The sequence below is a fragment of the Protopterus annectens genome, chromosome 12.part0, assembly GCF_019279795.1.
Source record: "Protopterus annectens isolate FY-2018-M chromosome 12.part0, PAN1.0, whole genome shotgun sequence".
NCBI lineage: Eukaryota > Metazoa > Chordata > Ceratodontiformes > Protopteridae > Protopterus > Protopterus annectens.
In genome coordinates this window covers 1,507,370,722-1,507,395,036 of record NC_056746.1, presented here as the reverse complement: position 1 = coordinate 1,507,395,036, position 24,315 = coordinate 1,507,370,722, and the positions used below count along the sequence as shown (strand labels likewise).

Sequence of the window (24,315 nt, the reverse complement as noted above, 5' to 3'; positions counted from 1 at the left end):
TGACTTTACTAATCTGACCATTATCAGAGATTTCTCAATTTGTTCCTTAAGGCAACTCTTTAAATTATTTTAATTTCATCATATATAATGGGATTCTATCAATCTGAAATGCCCTTGTATCCACTGCTATATTAATATTTAGTGCATTATGATCAGATAAAGCACTAAGAACAGTTTTAAAATAATTAAGTCAATTTGCAGAGGTACAAATGCTATCAATTACAAGTCCCATGTGCATAAGAATAAAGAGTGAACAATGACTTAAATTGATTTACTAGTAAAAGCCGAAGATAATTATTATTAATAATCCATCTATTTAGTGCTTCAGCTGACGTCAGCATTTTAGTGTTCTTCTGCTCACTTCTGCTGTAGCCATCTTCTATACTAGACTTGCAGTTAAAATCCTCTGCTAAAATTCAACTGCCATTCCAGTTAGTTTGTAATAAGTTTAAGTGATCTTTAGCCACTCTTGCATCTACTCCTGGGATCCAGTAAAGATTAGCTAGTGTACAGGCTTTGCCACTATATTTAAATTATTACAAATATATTCTCCTTTGGGGTCATTAATGGATTCTATGACCTTAGGGCATTATAGTAGTCTCTCTAAAAGTATAGTAGTTCATTTCTTCTTGTTAACAGAAGCACATAACATTTCATAACCCAAGTTAAATACTGTACATCTTTATCAAGCGAGTCTCTTGCAAAAATGTCTCCTCTATTTAACTTAGAGGGATCTCATAAATGAATTCCTTTTGTTGCCATTACTCAATCCACTTACAATAGACAGATTAAAACTATTCATACCGTGTATTTAAAAAGGTTTCTTTTAAAAGAATGATACACATGTAAGACTCCAATGCATTCCTCCAACACAATCTTAACATTCCACATTTTGAAATCTTGCTTTCTACAAACTAAACTACTAAAACTCATAACAAAAACAAAGACAACTATAACTGTACATATTACTAATAAAACACAGCCTACTAGATACAAAATTGTCCTAGTGTGCTTATCGAATAGACAATCTCCTATACTCTCTGCCTACGAACACCTAAAACTTCAAAAACTAGCCAAAATAAATGTATGTGTATATATATGAGGTCAAAAATAAGGAGACTAATAATTTAATTATATATTTTGCCATTTAAAACTATTCACCCTATTGCTGCATAAAAGTTGAAGGATTCTCTTCTATTAAACATAAATATTAAACAGTCCAACAAAAACAGTGTATACCTGTTTATTTAATAGCAGTTTAAAAAGTTACCCATTAAATATTCCTAAATTATTCAGTCATTCAACATTATTATAACCAGATCTGCAAACAAAGTATAACACAGTGGGACCTGAAGAGAAAGACATTTACAAACTTACAGGTGATGGGTAATTTTACCATACTAAACTATGAAATGAGTTATTTCAGGTAGTCTTACGGAATCTAAACATACAACATGTAAAAAGCTTCAAATTTCAGTTTTCAGACTATTATACGATTTTCTATCAGATTTCTGCTATATGCTAGTATATGTTAAGACATCTTTCTTAAAAGCAGTTTATTTAAATACATTTGTTTCTGTTTTACTTTCCCATTAGTATTCTACCTTATTCTATACATCTTGTATTTCTAAAATCTCCCAAAGAGCATTTTAATCAGCTCTCTATTAAAGATCACAATATGTATACATATTTAATGGTACTTGCGTATCATCTCAACCAGATTCCACACAACTCTAAACACGTACGCAGCGATTTTCTCCAGTTTATAAACAGTTTAAGAGCAACGTTTAAATTCTGTCCCTATTTTGTGCATTGATTTTCACAAACATGATTCATTGCTTGGAAACGACAGAGCACAATGGATGAGTGACTTTAGATTGAGCTACTGTTTCCGGAATACCATATTTGCCGACCTTTTTTGGAAAAAATGTCTAGGTTTCCATATAGTTTTCCTGTTTAGCTAAGTAAATGGTACAAAAGGACCACAACTATTGTCTATTTTTAAGCTACGATTTTGCTGTTTACTTATTTTTAGTGTATGAAGCAGCCTGCAAATACCTGTGAGTTGATACATAGAAGCTTAAGTTATGCAGTAATGCATATGCCCTTCAACAGGTCTATCTGTATGTCGAAAATTGCAAGAAAATTACTACATGTAGAAGGAGCACGGGAAAATAAACGTTTAGTTACCGCTGTTACTGGCAAGCTGCTACTGTATGCCTTCATGACATCTTGCATTCAGTTAACAGCGCTAAAGGATGCTACTCAGGATGAGGAATAGTCATTAGTCCTGCTCCTGTTTCAGAACCTGACTGATACAATATTAATTTAAAACTTACACATCCCTTTTTACCGCAACAAAGTTATTTCGCTAACATTACGACTTACAGCAACTTTGAAATGTGGTGGCAGTAATACGCAAGTACCTTTTTAAGTTACTGATGCTTCTTTTATTAATCTTTTACATTAAATATTTAATTCCTTGTGCATGTCCACATTATTCATAAAATATTTACTCTTAATAACTATTACAAAACAACCTCCAGTCTACTTTTTCTTAAGGGTATAATTCAGTTAATTGAGAGTATGCAAGTTTTTTTTTTCACATCTGAGAGGAAGTTTAAAATGGGACAAGAAAGGATGGCATGGGTTGCAGAACAAATACAGGCTCTAACATGCATTGCCAGCATGATTAAACCTAACTTTAGAATGGGTGAAGATTGTGTGCACAGCTGTCTATCTGGCACATCTGACATATACAGAGGAGTAACTTTCCTTGCTGGAAACAGAAAATAGTTGTGAGTTAAGGGGTGGGTTTTAAAATTACATATTTTTGCTGAAACAAATTACAAAAAACAAGAAATTAAGTCTAGGAAAAATGTGACATCTGCCTACACAGACGACAAGCTGCAATTTCATATAGTGCAGTATGACAACCACTAATGCATTCACGTGTAGAATATGTGAAACCAATAGCATCTGATCAGAACTACTCATTTATTAGTGGTATCATGAAAGGTGAATTGTACTGTACAAACAAGAAGCACAGAGTATTGAATTATATTAAGAAGTGTAGGGTGCAAATAGTAATGTTACACGACACACACGACATGAGCATGTGAATTTGGAAAAGAAATTATTCAAAATGGTTATTTGGCAGCGTAGAGGGTAATAACACTGACTGCAAAACAGGCTCCAACAGTGATAGAAGGGAACAAGGGTTGATTTTTGTGGTAAAAAGGAGTTATTAGCAAGGAAGGAGGATGGCATGTGTTTATATTTCACATACAACTACTACTAAGAAGCTCATAAGTATTATTAGAGAAGTATTTTGCTTCCAGCAGGGATTATTCATGGATGGGGAATAGAACCCAAACTGCAATAGTAAAGATGCATCACGGGACCTAGAAGAAAAAAGTACAACATAAGAGGGCACATTTCTAGAAATATTTGAGAATATTTAGAAAAAAAGATGTGAAATTACTAGCAGGAACTGAGACAGAATTCACATATTATTCAAGATAAGAACTGGGAAAGATGTGCAGCAAGTAAGGGTGATAAAGAATAGTGAGGGAAACATACTCAAGCGAGCAGAGTGTGTTGAGCAGATGGAGAGAGTACTTTGAGGGGCTGATGAATGGAGAGAGAGAGATATGTGGGGATAGTGAATCAGATTAGCAAGGAGGAAGTACAGACAGCTATGAAGAATGGAAAGGCTGTTGGCCCAAAGCATGGCGGTGTTTAGGAGAAATGGCAGTGGAGTTCTTAACCAGATTGTTTAATTAAATTGTGGAAAGTCAGAGGAGTGGAGAAAGTGCTTTGGTACCCATTTTATTTTTGAAGAATAAGGGTGATGTGCAGAGATTTGGTACCTATTTTTAAGAATAAGGGTGATGTGCAGAGTTGTAGTAACTGCAGAGGGATAAAGTCACAGCTTGAAGTTATGGGAAAGAGTAGTAGAAGCTAGGTTAAGAAGGGAGGTGATGATTAGCAATCAGCAGTATGGTTTCATGCCAGGAAAGAGCACTACAGATGCGATGTTTGCTCCGAGACTGTTGGAGAAATATAGGGAAAGTCAGAAGGAGGTGCATTGTGTCTTTGTGGACTTGGAGAAAGCATATGATAGGGTGCCTAGAGAGGAGTTGTGGTATTGTATGAGGAAGTCAGGAGTAGCAGAGAAGTATGCAAGAGTGGTACAGGATATGTACGAGGGTAGTGTGACAGCAGTGAGGTCTGCGGTGGGAGTGACAGATGCGTTTAAGGTGGAGGTGGGATTACATCAAGATCAGCTCTGAGCCCTCTCTTATTTGCAATGGTGATGGACAGAAGATATCAGAGAGGAGGCCCCATGGACTATGGCGCTTGCAGATGACATTGTGATCTGTAGTGAGAGTAGGGACCAGGTTGAGTAGACCCTGGAAAGGTGGAGATATGCTCTAGAGAGGAGTGGAATGAAGGTCAGCAGGACTAAGACATAATATGTGTGTGTGAATGAGAGGGAGGATACAGGAATGGTGAGGATGCAGGGAGGAGAGTTGGCAAAGGTGGATGAGTTCAAGTACTGGGGATCAATAGTTCAGAGTAAATGGTGAGTGTGGAAGAGAGGTAAAGAAGAGAGTACAGGCAGGATGGAGTGGGTGGAGAAGAGTGTCAAGAGTGATTTGTGACAGACTAGTACCAGTAAGAGTGAAAGGGAAGGTCTACAAGAGGTGAGACCAGCTATGTTGTATGGGTTGGAGACGGTGGCATTGACAAAAAGGCAGGAGTCAGAGCTGGAAGTGGCAGAGTTAAAGATGTTAAGATTTGCACTGGGTGTGACAAGGATGGACAGGATTAGGAATCAGTATATTAGAGGGTCAGATCACGTTGGATGGTTTGGAGACAAACTCAGAGAGGTGAGATTGCGTTGGTTTCGACATGTGCTGAGGAGGGATGATGGGTACATTGGGAAAAGGATGCTAAGGATGGAGCTGCCAGGTAAGAGGAAGGCCTAAGATAAGGTTTATGGACGTGGTTAGAGAGGACATAGTAGAGCAATATGAAGGCAGGAAGAAATGGAAACAGATGATGCACTGTGGCAACCCCCAACAGGAACAGCCAAAAGGGAAGAAGAGCAGGAGATTCTCCAAGATACAACAACAGAACTAAATTGAAAAGAAACTATATTTCACATCAGCATTGGTATTTGACAGGTTTGAAATATCAATCTAATAACTATTTCAGACCATGAATCAAAAAAGACTAAAATTAATATGCAGAGCAAATCAAGTAAAAATGACATGTCTTTCCAAGTAAGTTCTTTCTATCTATTGTTTTATTCTACGGTAGATTCTTGGACGGTATTTTTATATTGTGGAAAGGGGGATCAGATCAAATACCTGCCTTTATCCAGTATCTAAATGATACTACTGATTTTTTGAAATTTACTTTTCAGTTTCATGAACAAGAGATCAATTTTTTGGATGCTATGATAATTAAAGCCCAGGATAGATATATTTCCAGGATCTACCTTAAGAATACTTTCAGCTATTTACACTTCAACAGCCATCACCCTATTTTTCAGAAAAAAAAGTATCATTAAGGGTCAGGCTATTAGAATAGCCAGGATGACATTGTTGAGAAGTGATGTGATTAAAGGGTTTGAATATCTAAGGAACATGTTTATTGAGAGAGGTTATCCTGGCTATTTTATAGACCCAATACTTTCAGATGTTCTTGATAAATGGGATAATACATATATGTCCTTATTGGGTAGTGGTGGTGACCATATTGACAACTTAGTGAAGGGTTCAGAAGTTCAGAACCAAACTGATTTTCAACAAGCTTGTGTAATACAGTACAGCCTCTTATATTCTCAGATCAAGGGAATTTTAACAAAAAACTGGAACATTTTTAAAACTAATAGCGACATATTTCGAATACTGGGTGAGAAACCTATATTTTCTACAAAAGTAGGACCCAATTTAAAATTATTGCTAGAGAGGGGCAGTACGTCAACAAGTATGCAGGTTAGAAAAGGTGGAAGTAAACCTTGTGGTAGGTGTTCTTATTGTTCCTACATATTACAAGACAGTTCTATTACCATTGACAATCATAACAAAAGTTAGGTTTTCCTAAAAAGTGGCAATTGTTTTTCTGGTAAACTGGTATATATAGCAAAGTGCAATACCTGTTCTTCGTTCTATGTAGGTAAGAGGAGAGATTGTTCAAGACCAGGATATATGAACAAATGTATATGACATCAAAAACAAAAAAGATACCAATGCTTTATATAAGCATAGTATCTCATGTATTAACTTTGTAGGATTCAAGCTTGCTATCCTTGATTTTGTACTTGAAGTGAGAGGTGGAGACTGGCAAAATGCACTTTTTACAAGGAGCTCTTGTGGCAGTTAAGGTTGGTCGCAGATTTTCCACCAGGATTGAATGAACATGTAACTATACTGCCGATTTTAAAGGAAAAGGCAGATCTAGCCTAATATAAGACCTGTGAATAGTATATTAACTTGAAATTCAATATACTTTATATGCATTTGTTTTTGTGTGGTTCAACAGGAAATATTTATATCACCAACATCTTTATATATATTTTTAGTAAAAGATCATGTATATTAAATAAGTAGCATTTAACAAGCACTTTTTAGTTTGTTGATTTTTTACAGATGTATGTTGAAATGTCTTTCGAAGTCAATGTGTTGTTGAGCAAATGTTTGTATTTGTATTTTTGTAAAAAACATTTTAGCCTTGACTGTTTATATATTCATGAGTAACCAACTTTTGACAGCATTGGCCAAATTTGAACCAATGGCAAATTGACATTGTGTAATTAAACTTGTTTTTTTGACTGTTGAAAGCACTTAACAATATTTATTAAATATAACCGAGGACTCGCAAGGTTGGTGCTTTTTGTAGTGATCTAGTTTTTTCAGAGCACTACCGGCACCATTTGTTTGGACTTTGCGTAAATAAGTTACTGACATTTGTGTGTGACCCAGTGTTCTCTATTACCACTCAGTTCTTAAATATATTACTCTAATTCTAAAACTAATAGAACAAGAGGTTTTGCATCAATATGCAATTTCTAAATCAATTATGAATCTGTAGTTGCTGGTATTCATAACAGAATACAATCCTCACAACTACAAGCAATGACACGTATGAAATATATATGTATATACAGGAGAGAGAGAAACGTGTGCTTATGCACTGTTAAAATTAAAAAGACTAATACTAGCTCTCATTTGGGTTTCTAGCCTAAGGCCTCCAACATACCACACTACCCCCAACAACAGCCGCTGGAGAGAAAGGTGTCAAGTTTTCCCTTTAGGGTCTCAGCTTTTCAGTTAGGAAACCTCCAGCATGCTGAATCAGGTCTAATCACACACAAATACCAACCCCCCCACCCCATCCCACCCCCGTTTAGAATCAGCACAAGTAAAAGGACAATGTTAGCTCTCATTTTGACTCCTCAGTTAATTTACCAGATTATCAAAAATAGATATATAAATCTCTGTGTGTGTGTGTGTGTATATATATATATATATATATATATATATATATATATATATAAATCTCTATGTGTGTGTGTGTGTGTATATATATATATATATATATACATATATATATACATACACACACACAAATGTAATATATGCAGGACAAAACTAGGAGGTAAATAAGGCACATTCTGCAGAATTGGGAACAATTGAGAGCTATGATCAGTACTAAAGCAGCGGAGCTCATTCAGCTGGCATGCCACATGACTACTGACAAGCGATTTTTAAACACTTTCCTTAAAAGCACACAAGAGCCTGAGTGTAGCTGCTTGAGCTCTCAGGCCCAGCACTTACTTGTGAAAAACAGAGCTGCACTGCAAGTTGGGAATACAAGAAACTGGGAGATTCCTTTAAAATGAAACTATAATTTATTTTGTAAGAACAACGCCGTTCATGCAAACAAGTGGGCGGGTCAAACAACAAGGCAGTTGACTTGGAACTTTAGAAGTCAGTAGAACTCCTGTAAACTTGAGCGTTAACTTCAGAGACTCAAGAATAAAAAATACAGAAAAAAAACTACTTTAATCACCTTTGAAATAAAAGCTGTCTGCTTCGGTTGCACTGGGACTCGGCAACAGGTCAGGGATTCCCTCTACTGTTCATTTCTGGCGTCGCTCAGAATGGTTCGTCCTCTTGCTCAACCTAACCGTAAAGTGACCGCAAAACACCTTTCGTGCTCCTTCTCAAAACGTACTTCCTTTATATAATCCACAAAACGCATACAGAAATTCCAAAGACAATAGCAACAACACCCCCTACAAGCTGGCTTCATACGAGAGTGCTCGAACAGGTCCTAGGCCAGTTAGAAGTGAAACCGTTAGACTCCACTACTGTAAGTTCCTTCCTCCCCAAAGCAACTTCGGAATAAAGGAAGCTGCCTCGCAACTTACCTGGGTTGTGGGCGTGGTGCAGTTCCGCGAAGGGCAGGCTTTGACACTCTGCAGGCGTGGCAATGATACAAGCATTTCGAAATCCGAGGTAGGCAGTAGTGGTGGAAATAAATGTAAGAAAAAGTACCGCTCCTGTCTGTTTTTTTCCTTCAGTTTATAAACTGATTTCCTGAAGATATCCTCTAAAAGGGGTATCGGAAGCTGCAAGGGGTGGGGCGGAAGGCACAAAAGCAAAAGGGGTAGTTAGTGATCTAAGAGCAGGGTTGTTTTGCTGGCTGCTGGTATAGTAGAACTATATTTGTGACGCAAGATGTATATATTTGAAATGCGAGTTACTTTTTGAATGGTTGCACATAAACTTAATAGAAAATTGCAAATGAAGCTGATGTTGCACCTCCAGTGTATCTGTTCCAGCAGCCATATGTTCAAAAGTTAGAGGGAAAAAGGCAGTAATGCTGTAATACACACTTACTGTTGCCACACAGAGGACATCCGCTACAGAAGAGTGGTGGAAAGCTGTTAAACACTTAAATCACATTGTTAAACATTTCAGACTTAAAAACAAAGTTTATATGACGTATTTAACAGCTTTCTTCGGCTATTTTGTGGTGCTGGTTAATTGATGTTAAAGCTCTAATGTGCGCCTATTAGCATAGCTCTCAACCAATCAGGGACATATTTTAACAGAATCAGGGACAAATCAAGAAGAAATCGAGGACACTTTTAAAATATTAGTGCTATTAACTTGAGACATTGACAGAATCAGAGCATGTGAATTACTATACATTGTCTGAAGTAAAAGAAGTCTATAACTCTTAATTATGTGATTATGCATTAAGTGCAGTTTACCAAATGTCCTCCAAACGTCACTAGTTTTAGAAGGGCTTAAGAGAGACGGAGCTAAATTTGAGTCAAAATCAGGGACAGTTGAGAAGTGTCACTGACTAGTACTTAATAGCAAAAATAAGTACTTAACAAAAGCCTGTTAAGCACCATTCTGACATCAGAAAGGTTCTTAACAAGTGTGTCTTTTCCCCAAATTCAGAGCATAATCACAGTGATCCAAACACTACAAGTCATTATCTTTCAAAAATAAGACATAAAATGCATCACAGAACATCTAGATTCTGGCAAAGTCCAAAACTCTAGTTGTAGAAGTGGATGTTGACCGTGGACCAACTTATTCTACAACTGGTGCTGCTCAGAAGTGTGCACAGAAGGTTGCTGTAGCTTGGGGTGGGGATTGGGAAAAGTGAGATTATTATTTTTAAAATTCTCCTCACAATCAAATCTCAGAGATGTGTATAAAAGATCTGTATAAGTTGTCTGGGACTGCAAGCTATGCGCAGAAAGGCCCTATAGCTTGTGTGAGACTGTGACATTGCCCACAATCAGACTTAGAGGTATGCATACAAGATTACTATAACTTGTTTATGGGCTTTGTACTGTCTAGGAGCAACATACTGTAATATTTTTTTCACTTTTCTTGCAATCACATAACAGAAGTGTATACAGGTGGCTAACTTTGAGAAATAAAGGTTGGAAGGGAGGGTTATACCCCTCCTCTGGGAACAAGCCTTCATTATTTCCCCTCCCCAAAGGAGGCAACAATACTGAAATCTCTAATTTCCGTCCTATAGCCATCCTATCTCCCATTTCTAAAATTCTTGAAAAATGTATCCACCTACAGCTCCTACCCTATCTCTCAGACAACCAACTGTTGACCTCTACACAACATGGTTTTAGCCCAGGACACAGCACCACCACTGCCCTCCTCTCTTTTCCAGAAACCATTAATCATGCTCGTGACTCTGGCAACATTGTACCCACCCTTCTTCTAGACTTATCCAAAGCCTTCAGTACTGTTTCTCATAACCTTCTCTTGTCCAAGATCTCTCATCTTAATCTTTCCTCCTCCTCCATCAGCTGATTTTCCAGCTATCTTTCTAATAGACAGCAGGCTGTCAAATGGAAAAATTGTATCTCTTTCTTCACATGAACAGGTGTCTCACAAGGCTCCATACTTGGCCCTCTATTGTTCAACATCTTCATCAATGACTTTCATCACTATATTCCAAATGCTAAGCTAATCCAATATGCCGATGATTCTACCATAATCTGTTCTGCCAAATCCCTACCCAAACTCATGAAATTAACTCAAGATGCCTTCTCTTGGATGCTGAATAATCATCTTGCCCTCAACCCTTCAAAATCCAAAAATATGATATTTACCCCTTCTAAATCTTCCAAAATAGATAAGACCTTTTTTTCCATAACTACCCAGAACTCGAGCCAGTTGAAAGAGTTCCCCACTCAAAGCTTCTAGGAGTCATTATTGATGATCAACTAAAGTTTGATGTCCACCTACAAAATAATATTAGGAAAACACATAAAAAACTTGATATGTTATATCACCATATTCGTTTTCTTACGCCCTCAACCAAGCACATTCTCTATATCACCTATCTTATTCCCTCTCCTTACGAATCTTCAATACTCTCTAAAGTCTACACTTGCTTCCTGCTATAATAAGATCTCTAAGTTTGCTACCAGATCCAAATCCTCCTCCCACCACTGAGAGGCTCTCCACTCCTTGAATTGGTTGGAACTCCCTAACTATCTTTCCTACATTCAGCTCTCTGTTGCCCCTAAGCGCATCTTCAAACCCTTAAATTGTCCCGCACTTTCCTCCACCCTCAAAATGCATCAGCCCAACAGACTTCTTAGGTCCAACAACCAAAACCTTCTGGAAGTGTACAAGCCTATACGTACCCCTGGGACACTTCTAATGTATTTTTCCCTAGCATGACTATGGAATTCCCTTCCCCCTCAAATTCGAACCACCAACAACCATTCCACCTTTAAAAACCTGCTCCACTCATACCTTTCTTCTCGTTGGGAATGCTCCATTTCACATCCCACCTGACTTCATCCACTGCATCCCTAGTCTCCGTCATCCTACTTCCATCCTAACATTCATCTCCAGTATATATTCACCTCTTCCTCTATTGCCTCTTACTCACCTCAAATAACTGGAATTGCAAGGTCTATCCTTCCCAACACCTGCTCTCAATTATTACCTAATTATGCTGTATGAAAGCACATTCAATATACTTTTACTATTTCATGTACTGTCATTATTTTTTATGTCCTCAGAATACTCTGTACTTGTTGTTTTCATACTTTAAATTATGTATAAGTGACAAACTGCTTTTGATTTTTACTGTGAAATATGTATATGAGTTACATACTGTCTTGATTTTTATTAATGAACTATGTATAAATTACAAACGGATGACTTGTATTGTAAACCTGCGATATGTATTGTAAAACTTTACTAGGAGCTTTTCTCCCCAGGCCTCCATTGAAAATGAGCTCATTTTTGGACCAATGGACTTTCCCGGTAAACAAATGGCAAATAAATAAAAAATACTGTGAATATATAACTTGGATGAAGTTAAAATGTGTTACTATATTCTGCTTATCAGATGTATACATAGAAGGTGGCTTTCTTTTGGGGGTAAAGAAGCAAGCTGCGTGATGTGTGACAACAACAACTAGAAACGTATGACTGTGGCCATTTATCATTCAGTTTCATCCCAATCTAACATCAGTGGGGTACAAGGAAGTTGACTTTTTTTTCTTTTAACAGAGAGACAGAAACTATCCCAAGATATGATTTGTGTATCTTTGAAAGCATTTTATATTGGGAACTATTTTTTGTCAACTTTGATCTTTAAGTCTTGGGCACAACTTATTTCTTCATTGAAAGGAAAAATAAGACTGAATTTCTGTACTTAGTCATGATTTTTGTCCAGGCCTTAATTGTAGAAAAGGCTAGGGAGTGCATCTCACAGCCTCTAAAACCTCATGGCTTCTGAGGCCTGGGCAGCCTCCAGACTCTCAGCTTAATTCTGTTATTTCTTCCATAGTTCTTACAGTGCAATCTTACCCTATTAGAGAGTGTTGAAAGAATGCTGGAAGAAACTTAAGAGTAAGAATGAATTTCATTCTTTCTTTAGCCACAATTTTTGTAGAGGCAATCTTTGACTCAAAAGGCTGGAAAAAAAATTTGCAAAATGCAGCTCAGAGCATCAAGAATCTGATGGCTTCTATGAGTCTGAGATCTCTGGCTTAAGTTGTTTATTTCCTTTTCATTTATTATGGTGCAGTCTTGGCCAGTTAGGGTACATTGAAAGAATGCAGAAATAATCTAAAGAGTACAACAAAATATAAAAAATAAGAAAAAAGGTAATCTGAAAGGTGTAGCAAGACCAGGATGGGAGGATGTAGGGGGTATGCAAGAGGGGGCAGTGGACAGTGGGGGCCCATGGAGTTCTTTTTCCTAGGGTTTAATTTCATCAAAGGCCAGAGTCAAAATATTCAGTACTGTCAGAGATTGCCCCATTTAAATACATCATGTAGTTTATCAACTAGGTTTATTACATTCCATAAAACATTGTATAACACTATGACATCTGGGTAAGAATAAAAAAAAACATGCAAGATGCTTGCTTTTTATCAGATTTCTGGTACACAGCAATTGTTTTGATTGTATCTTTGTTTACTACTACACAGCATATACCTGGTTTCTTAACAAATAGCATTAAACATGGCCTTGCAGAACAGTCTTCAAGTGGTTTAACTTAAGTTAAGCCACTGGCTTTGTAGCTGTTGAGTGGCACACTAAAGTGGTGATGCCTCTCCATAACGGTGGCTTTATAACTGACCTGGGTAATTACAGTCCTTTAAGCCTTACAAGCCTCATTTGCAAAATCATGGGGTGTATTATAACTAAAGTCATAAACTATGATATTAAGACCCTTATTAGACTTGAGTCCCAACAGTTTGAGTTTATGAAGGGCATATCCTGTATATGTAACTTGGTAAACATCTTCAAAAGGGTTACAGAGGCTGTAGATAGTGCCCATGCAATACATATTATGCCTGTTAACCAGGCAAAGGTCTTCAACACCATTCCCGATGCTAGCATTATACAAAAGTTAATTGTTTTAAAAATCAACACATATATGGTAACATGGTCAGCAAACTGGCTGAAAGATAGAACCCACACTGTGAGAGTTACAGATGCCTCCTCAAAATGTATGAAAGTGAACAGTGGTGTCCCTCAGGGCTCAGTGCAGGGACATCTCCTTTTTGGTGTTATCTTCTCAGATCTCCATGTGGACAGCTAAGGCCTCTGCTAACAAAGTTTTCAGATTACTGTAGACTGGAAGTGGTTGTTAAGTCACCATGTGACACCCAAACTCTCCTGAATGAACTCTCCCAAGTAAAGTCTTGGTGTGCTACAAATGTTCTGAGTAAATGCTAGGTACTTGAGCTAACTGCTTCCTCTATTTTGACCATCACTTATCAATGGTTGTAAGGAAATCCTTTTATTTAGGCCAGTTAATTGCCAAAGGAATATTGTCACATTCTAAAGAGGTTATCACTCCTTTATACTCAGCACTAATCAGTACAATTATTGAGTACAATGTCCCCTTATTTGTGTATCTCATTAATCATATCAAACAATTAGCAAGACCTTAAATGTTCCTAAGCAAAAGTATCACAGGCCTAAAGTCCTTGTGCTACCAAGATAGGCTGGAAGCTCTGTTCCTTTATTCAGTATCATATAGACTTTTGAGGGAGAGATGTCTTACCTCCTGCACATTAGAGACCCAATTGACCTGGATCTTCTGTTTCTCTGCAATCCAACATCTTTATGAATCCTAGAACCAGCAAATTAAATATTCACCAACAGATAAATATGGCACAGTGTAAGACAGTCTCTCCCAAACCTTTGGAATAAACTTCTGCTACATGTTAAGCAGTGCAATTCACTATCTTACATTAAACGTAAACTACATTACTGATGGGTATTCACACATTAACTCTTGGTCTGACCGGTACGGCCGTCCTGGAGAAAGGAAGTGTTGCCTGAGGGAGGGTACTAGTAAGGCATGAATGGCCATAAGACTCATTGGCCTTGGAATATCTATGAGTCTAAACTGTTTTTATGGGTTATTCCCATAGCTTGTCAGGAAATCCCTGCTTACCCTCATAATGATCCTGAGTAGTATAAAGTGAATCTAATTGAATGAACGAATTATTAAATACTGCAACATGATTGCTACAGGACATCAGTCCAGCTCCAGTGAAATGTACCTCTGTGGAAAATTCTGCCTAAAACAGTTTGTTAGAGAGCAGAGCCAAAGCCTATCCTGATACTCAGTGGGTGAAAAGCAATAAACACACAGGTCTGCTTCAACTTATGGAAATCAAATTTTACTTGTAGAACATACCTAACTGTACATAGTATATACAAAATATGTGTATATGAATGTTATGCCTTATTGTCCCTGTCTAAATTGCTGTCTTTACTGATCTTGATCCCAGGTTGTGGCTGAAAGGGGTCAATAGATCAGTGCACTTACCTGGTAAACAAACGGTAATAAATAAATAAATAAATAAACTGTCCAGAATTTTGCAAGACGTCCTGGAATTTAACTCATATTTTTGTACTGTCCCTCATAAAATGTTTGATTTTCTGGTAGATCATTCATGATCGTATCTCTCAACTCTCTAGAATTTCGCAGAATGCCTAGATTATTGCCTCATATGTTTAGTCTGTTCCTCATAAAGTTTATGATTTTTTAGCAAACCATTGAGGATTGTGCTCATGAAATAATAAAATATATAAGTCTGAGACTTCATATTCTTCAGAAAATGCATGCTAATGTAAAACCTGTTATTCTAGCAGCTTTAGAAGTTTATAAGAGCAATAGTAACCAAAAAAAGAATACATGTATGACTCAAGACACTGTACATATTAAACCTGCCAGTTTGAGTCAAAAAGTGGATCATAGTCAGTAGATTTAGTTGTAGTCCATATGTTATAAAGACTGACCATTTTTTATAAAAAAAAAGTAACACGGTCTTCACACATACGCAAAGGAACTTCACCAGAGTTGTTTTACAAAAGTGACATCACTTCCTATATACACAATCAAATTAATCAATTAACCTATAAAATGCATCAATTACACCTAACTTAAAAATACTTTATTACATTTCATATTATATTTCTTTAGATTTAATTTTTAAAATACTGGAGATTAAAACATTGTCATGTATGCCTGGTTTTGCAGTGGCATTGAGGCATATTTGCCACATTAACTCTCTCAATTCAAGCAAATTGTCATAATCACCTCCCCTCTCATTAGTGTTAACCTTATCTATTATAAAAATAATTTTCTTAAAGGAAACACAAACCAATGAATGCTTATATAAAGTATTGTTACCTTTGCCCTTTTTAATATCAGAAGTGTGTTCATACTGTAGATTCTGTATTGTAGTTTTCTTGTGGTTTTGCTCACACAAAATACCAAACATAAAGTGCATTTTGCCAAATAAATCACCATACTTACATTTACACTTCCCTGGTTGTCGTAATGCCCTTTCTCCTCCTTCAACCATTACATAAGGACCATCATTTATATATTTACAATATTTGCAACACCTGCATTTCATCATTTTTGAAACTGGGCAATAATTTGTTTTATCAGTAACATATTCCAAATAATTCTTGATATTCCATCCCCTACTGTATTCTATGACTGGTGTATTCCCTAATATATATTTAAATTCATCAGTGAATAGAATGTTCCAACAATTGTACATAATTTTAACAAATTCAGGAATACTTTATTAAACAGAATTATCATAGTCCTGTTTTTATGGCAAGCTAAAACTTTGTTGGTTTCTCCTTTAACATCTGCCTCTGCTAAATTATGTACTTTTCCTGTCAAACCCAAAATATGGGGCATAATTGTCATTTCTTCCTATTGTAATTTCAAGTTTCATCAAACCTAAAAGGACATCAGGATAACTTCTTTCTCTAAACATATTAATTAAATTGTCCAGTTCTACCTGAAAAGTTACATCATTTGAAACTGATCTCAATAGACATAACATCTGCTCTGTGATAATACTTCTCTTTTGACTGAAGGGGTAACAGTTATGAAGATGCAAAAATGTATTTAAATATATTTTTATGATAAATATTGGATGCAAACCTGCTATTAAACAAATCTTTACCAATAGTCACCTCCAAAAAGTTTTTTTTTTCAGAATCATAAACTGAAGTAATTTTCAAAAATTCTGTAGTACTGTCCAAATATTTGACAAATTGCTCAAAAGGGAATGTATCCCCCTTCCATAATATCAAAATGTCATTCAAAAACCTGAAATATCTATAAATTCGATTTAGTAAAAGGGGGATTAAATACAAAACTGTGTTCCCAATCTGCTAATACTAAATTAACATATATCGGGGCACTCCTTGCCCCATGGTTACACCTGAAATCTGTTGAAAGAATTCCCCTTCAAAATAAACAAAGTTGTTCATTAATACAAGGTCTAAAATTGCATTGTAACAAAAAAATTCAATATCCTTTAACCGTCCATCTCTATGTAAGCTGTTAAAAAAAAAAACCTCCATTGGGATCACTGAAAATATGTTGATGTCATTAGTGCCAACAATAATGACACCAATGCCTATATTTTCATTCAAAAATTGTAGTACATGCTAAGACTCTTTTAAGATGTGTTTCTCATTAATCAATAAATGTTTAAAATAACGATCCACATAAGCAGTTAAAGGTTCAGTTTTAGCTCCCCTAGCTGCTACTGTTGGCCTCAGTGGGGGATCTGTAGCATTTTTATGAACCTTCAGAATTCTGAAAATTGATAGAATGAGAGGATGGTCAACTTTGGTATAATGGAAGATGTCATTTGATATGTTTCTTTGGCATAACATATCATGTTAAATTATATAAATTTTAGGATATTCCAATGATATTTCATTTTTAGACACACGCCTATAAGTACCAATATCTTATAAAATATCCATCATTTTACTACTGTAAACAAAATAATCCATCATCAATACTCCACCCCCTTTATCATGCTTCATCACCCTAATTGATTTAAAATTTCTCAAATATTTTAAGGCTTTTCTTTCACCAACAATTAAATTATCATTGTCCCTATCAGGCTTACATAAAGCTCTTCTGAATTGTTGATCACACAAAAATTCATATACTGAAGTCATCAATTTAGTGGGTGGAGCAAAAGTACTTTTTTTATTTGTCCATCCCAAACTCGTACACATTGAATTCTTAAGCAAAAGTTCAGAGGTATGCTGAAGGTTACAGTCAGTCACTAATGCCAGACATTAAAGTTTCGTATTTCTATTGTTCAGAAAATACATGTTGATGCAAAACCTGCTCTATTAAATTTTTAAATGAATTAATAATGTTTAAAAATTGTCCCTGGTTTTGTGCCTTTATTCTGCATGTTATTTTTGGCTTTGTCTAAAATTCCTGAGGAAAAGTTGATCGATATGCCTCAATAAAAAAAAAAAAACACTTGTACAGGTGCTTCCATGGTAACTGTAACCTTGGGTAGCTGGAAGAAGATGATTTATTATTCAAGTTAACTTTATCTGGCTGCCTGAGCTTGTAGTTACCTCAAAAACACAAGTGTGAATGTTTCCATGTAATCACTATGCCAGTGGCAGTTTCAGGGCACACTGGGCAGCTGTTGAAGGGGGGGGGGTCTCACCCCCCACCCTACGGTTCCAGTGCCCATGCCTCTAGACTGTCTAAACAACCTTGTGTGAAGTCTATATGTGTGTGTTTCTGTCTGTATATGTGTGTTTTTTTGCAATAGTATTGTTTCTCTGAATGTTTTTTTCAGGGCTGATCTGAAAATGGTCCTGTTGGATCAGAGTTCTACCAAAGTTAATACATTTAAAATAATCAAGTAAGTAAATAAGCTATTATGACCAGAAAGTTCACATTTAGACTTTTAGTTTAGAAAAAGTCCTGATAGTACAATGTCTGCATACACCAAAAACAGAAACAAAGGTCTTGAAAAACATGCAGCCAAAAATCTGGACATCTAGTTAACATAAACCTCGGGAATCAATAACCTGATGTAGGGGCCACTGATGATTGTGTTCATCTGTGTCCATACCTCTCAACCTGCAGATATTAAAAAATCATGACCAAGACACTTGAAAATTGGGTACATCTGGGCTGTGGTCAAAAATCTGGACAGATAATTAGCATGAAATTAAATTTCCTTAAGTGATAGTATAACACCTTCCACATCCAGTAGGATTGTAGGTATCACCACTTAGAAAATAAAGTTTTAATAAAGTTCCATTTTATTATGCACACTTCTCATAGGTCATACTCTGATGACTTTTTTATTCCGTAAATATTTTATCCATAGGATGGAAGTATTCAATGTTTAAATAACTATAGAACCTTGAAGAAACAAACTTTGAAAATAATAATTACCAATATAAAACAGTGACTGGAATCAGAAATTAATCTGCCTCATTCAATTCTCTGTCACAGGATTATTCCCACAAAATGTCATCTCTGATGCTACACATAGCAAATACCACAACTAGCATTTCACTTCACCATGGCTAAGTAACTGCACATTAGCCATTGGGTCTAAGCTCAACAGGCTGTTAGGGCAGGAGAGTATTCCCAGTGTCCAGTTATATCTTTCTCTGCTATGGCCATAAACAAAGGGGTGGCATCCCCTTTTACGCACAACTCCTTATATCCATCAGTTAGGTCTCAGTAAATATCGCTGCAATTCTGGAACCATCCATAATTATCACTCGTCTACAAATTAAAGTAGCCAATTGATGTTACAACAGTACTCTGGAAAGTCTATCAAAATACTCCCAATATTATTCAAAACAGACAAAATTTATGAGTATATAAAAGAAGAACGTTAACGTTTCTTCATGTTAGTTTTTGTTCAGCATATCATACACCTTTTATCCTGTGGCTGCATGGATTTGGTACCATTATGACAGTTGTGCAACAAATAGTTGAATAAGGGGCAAAGGACACTAAGGGGCCTCCAACCCTTTTTAGAACAGTACATTTTACTTCCAGAAATATGTGTGTGTGTGTGTGTGTGTGTGTGTGTGTGTGTGTGTGTGTGTGTGTGTGTGTGTGTGTGTGTGTGTGTGTGTGCACATGCATGTGTGTTTCTTTGTAACAATGTCTTTCACAAACTGTACCTAATTAAACTGATATAAAGACATAAAAGTACAACTGCACAGGAACATTACAGGTTAGTACAGCGTAAGGTTTTTCACTTGTTCACAACAGCTTTCAGCATATAAATGGCTGTGAAGCATTTCATGGTTACAGTCTGAAGTAATACAGTCAGTTGCAGAACAAACTAAATATTGATATCTTGTATGCATCTTATCTCTTACCAAGCAGTGGAACTATCAAACTTTGCTATGTTCAAGCTGTGTAGCGGTTTCAGTACTAGCTTACTAAGAGGTCTCAAACTCAAGATGACAAAAGTAATTGTTTGTCAATACTTATACATTTGGTGAGGCAACATGATAAAATAGGTAGCAGGAGGTATTTAACCTAATTTTTCTCTAAACTAGACCAGTACATGAGTCTTTGCAAGTACAAGTTTGTGCTATTGAAATTAGGAAGCATCAAACTATGTTTAATAATTTAAAAAATAAATGCATCACTTAGGAAATACAGTGGTTATGACTGATGAATATATACTTCCTAAGCTAAAATAGATGTTCCTCATTACAAAATAAATAATATTTGCCAGATTTTCTAGGCTATCTCATAAATGTAAACCACAGTTATTCATATACTGTACATTGTTTTGTTACATTATGATGTAACCTGGGCTGTATCTGTTTTCAGTCATTGTTTGATCAGTGTTCTACCTCAGTAAACAAATTTAAATAAATAAATACATGTGTCAGAGCAGTTATTACTTCATACAGCTGAACAGGAATTCCTGGCAGGATGGCATTACTTGTTGTGCCTTCTTCAAATATTTATAGATTCATAAGTGTTTACTAGGCTAATGACCACAAGGGACCTTTTTAAGCCTAGCCATGCACCCCAAATCTCTGACAAGTTCTGATACCCTTGATAAGTGTAAGCAGGTCTGGGAGATGAACTATTTAAAGGTTACCTGTGTCCATTAGAGACATGAGTGACAAACCATGGATGAATTTCCTGTTCCCTATCCAGTTGTCCAAGTTGTACTTGAATTGGTTTATGGAGGAACTCTGCTTCACATGGATGGGGAGTCTGTTCCAGCGATGGGGTAGTTTCTGGGATGCATACCTGTCTTTCCAGCAGGTCCTATTTATATCACAGGCAAGGTTTAAGTCTTTAGAATGGGTAATTTTGGTGCTGTTTGTTTTGTGGATATGCAGGAGGTCCATCAGAATGGGGTCTGCCAATGCCCTGTTTTCCAGGCATAGACCTCCCCTCAAAACCCTGTAGGAGGCAGAATACAGGGATAAGTTCTTGAAGTGGTCTGCATAGGACATTTTAACTATGCCCTGTGTTCTTTTAGTGAGGAACCTCTGCTGATGTTCCATTTGTTGAATATGCCTGGTTAGGTACATACCAAAGGCAGGCATTGTACTCAGTGATAAGTCTGATGAATGCCAAATACAGTGAAACAATGACACATGATGGTCAAATACTAGATAACTGTCTATGTGTGTCCCTAAGTCTCTGACTACTGGGTCAACTCTAAGGGATGTGTTGTCAATATGACAGTTACTAGGGGTGGATGACTTCCTGAAGGATACTATTACACATTTCTTGGCATTTAGTTTTAGTCCATGGCTCTAACACCAGTGCCATGGACTAAAACTGAATCCCAAGAAATGATTGTCTGCTGCAGCTTTAGTGATTTTGTCATATATGAGGAATAGTTAGTGATTTTGTCCTAAGTCACCTTCTTGTGTTACCTCCAGCAATCACCAGATAAGAAAAAGTAATTATAGTGCTGGATGTTTCACCATTTTCCCATCCAATTACAATCTTACCAGCCAAGAAAAAACAAACAACAGTAGAAGATAATGAATGCAAGTTGTACAATGTAAATGGCTGCAGTTTTGTAAATATCTTCCAAAATGCAGCTCATTGACCATGTGTATGTTCAGAACATTTTGTGCTAGATTCAGAAAAAATGTACCACATTGTGCGAAGCAAATTTAGAAGATGAGCAGCCCCGTACAAGGTGTGTGTGATTCAGAAAACCAAGCTACATGATATGGGTTGCCCAAATAATATTGTTGATTGCTCCTTTATGCTATGATCATAACATAGTGAAGTGCCATGTATGCAAAGCAAGATGGCAGAGTTATTCAGAAATATTTAAATTCATTGCGATGGAGCAGCACCAGCTGTATATTCAAACTCTTGGGTGTATATATATATATCTGTGTTCAGATGAAGTAAATTATGGAATTCAGCTAGGGGTTGTAATAGCTGTAGTAAATGTGTAAATGTAGGAAAGTGAAAATGCAGCTACTGTATCCAACAATGCAAAATGTTACCCCAAGTGGTGTGGGGTCATCCAAGCACACACAACATTTCATGGCCTCCATGACACTGACACTGTGGGCCAGTATTGTGTTGATATGGACATCATCTAACAAATCTTGGAAATGTGTCGGTCTTGTTTGCAGCCCCATTGGAGCCATTGAGTACCTGTCCCAGTTGATACCAAGGTATGTTTGGCTTTACATATATTAGCTACAGGAACCTTTAAGTGATCTACTGAGGACACAAAGGGGTTATATCAGGCCTCTACTTGGAGAATACTCCAAAGTTTCTTGATGCTATGCTTCAGCATGTGGGTGAGCATATGTGATTCTCACATACCCCAGAGGAGTTAGTCAACACCATGCAATATTTCTATGATATAGCCTATTTTCCTGAGGTACTGAGGGCTATAGACTGTACCCACATTGAAATCAAATCCCCACCTTATGAACTGGGAAAGAGGTATGTAAACAGTTAGGATATCACAACATTAACTGTTAGGTGGTCTTTCATACACGGAGTATCATCTACAATCTGTGTGCAGACCACCCAGGCAGTTTTTACAACTTCCACGTATGGCACTCATGTGATCTGAGCCAATGGTTTGTGAGGGTAACTTCTCACAGGGACATCTTTTTGGTGATGATGGATATGCCCTGGAAGTCTGCCTCATTACACCCCAAAAAAAAGCACACAGTTCATAAACCAGATATTGTGGTTAATGACTAACAATATTAATAACTATGTGTTTGAACTTCTGTAGATAAGACTTTCACTGTCTGGATTAATTTGGTTGTGGTGCTGCCCTTCAGTATGACCCTTTCACTTGTGCCAAAATACTGAGTGTGTGTGGAATATTACTCAATAATATACATAGTTAGCAGTTCCAGCAGGGTAGGCTGGTTGCAGGACCAGCAGTTCCAGCACAACAGACACTGGATGGAGGATGAGACACAGAAGGAATCAGAAAAGAAGCCATCAGCAGGGGATGATTATTCCAGACAGAGGAAGGCTGAGTATGCTGTGGCATTAGCAAAGAGGCAGCAGGTTACACATGTCATGTGTATGTTATGTTTGTGTGTGTGTGTTTTTCTGTGGCCCTACTAATGCCTTTACCCTCCCAGCTTGGGCATACTTCCCTTACTTCCTTCCACAATACATTTCTCAACATATATGTATCTTTTGTGTTACAGAAAATTATCTTCCCCAAAAGCTGTACCAACTGTATGCACAGTTTTGTGACCTCTGCCCTACAGGATCATGCTCACTCCATGTGTACTACACTTGCTTGCACGTTATTGTGGTCATGAGTTGGTCTAACACAATCATTTTGCATGTCACTGTTAGCCACTAAGAGGAACTACTCAAGCATAATAAACAGTGCTGACCTGGCCATAATTGCTAACATTACTTTTCTGAATTCCTGAGATTGTCTAGCTTGCACACAAATTTGTTTGAGGTAAAACCAAGACCATTAATCTTATTATCTGATTTTGTGTATGTACTGAGCAAGCATCAGTAATTCACATTTAACTTTCTCTCGGTCTAACTCTAGCACACATTCTGCAGCTCCCATTATGTCATATCAAGTATATCAAGCATGGTCTTAATAATGTCATCACATCACCAATGTTCATGATACCATGAGCAGATGAGAAATAAATTGAGATTTAAAGGGGCCACAAAGACTTTTATGGCACCATGTTATTTTAATTTTAAAATGGGTATTTTCTGGCAAATATGGGACAACTAAAGGGTATGTTTGAGTATTTTCTTAATGAAATCAGAGGATGAAAGCTATACTTTTAATAAACTGGGCCATAGAATGCTTGTAAACATGTCTTTCAAAAATCTCTTTTCGGCTATAAGGGCAAGGATGAACACAGTATATAAGGAGAATTTAAGAGCTGCCAGTTAACCAGCAAGTCTTATGAGGAAAACAAAATATTTATTTATAACCTAAGCAGTCTTAGGGAAACCACGCAAGTCCACAGAGACAGTGGCTGGAGTTTAGGAGCCTCTTGGTTGAACCCTCGACCTGAAAACTGTAAAACAGAAACCTTTTCAGCTGGTCTACTGCAAACCCTACTGAGTCACTCTGCTGCCTTAACTAACAAATGAACACAAGTAAAAATGAGCATTTGGAAATAAAACACAAAGTTTCAAATAATTAGGACTGAATTTTTTTTTGTGTTTTCCAATCTAGGGTAGACAGGCTTACAGGTAGAAGTGCAGAGGTGCAGTTGACCATAACAGCATAGGGGTGCTATTCCATTGCATGAATTTTTCCCATAATAAGTAGGAACAAAGCTTAAAAATGTAAATGTTTGCACTTTGTCCTAGGACACTAGAAGTCCCTGCTCTAATACACTACCACGGTATGTGATTTTAGACCTATTTTCTTTAACATTTGTCAGGCATCAGTCTAACATCATTTTG

General features: G+C 36.8%; 1 protein-coding gene across 1 annotated transcript in view; it reads right to left on the bottom strand.

Moving 5' to 3' along the window:
- Window positions 1-8,567, bottom strand: part of RHBDF2 (rhomboid 5 homolog 2) — a 1,958,103-nt gene extending 1,949,536 nt beyond the window's left edge. Inside the window, exon 1 of the mRNA XM_044089036.1 lies at window positions 8,086-8,567. The gene's annotated coding sequence lies outside the window, so the exon portion shown is untranslated. The remainder of the gene's footprint in view (window positions 1-8,085) is intronic.
- Between the last annotated feature and the right edge of the window lie 15,748 nt (window positions 8,568-24,315).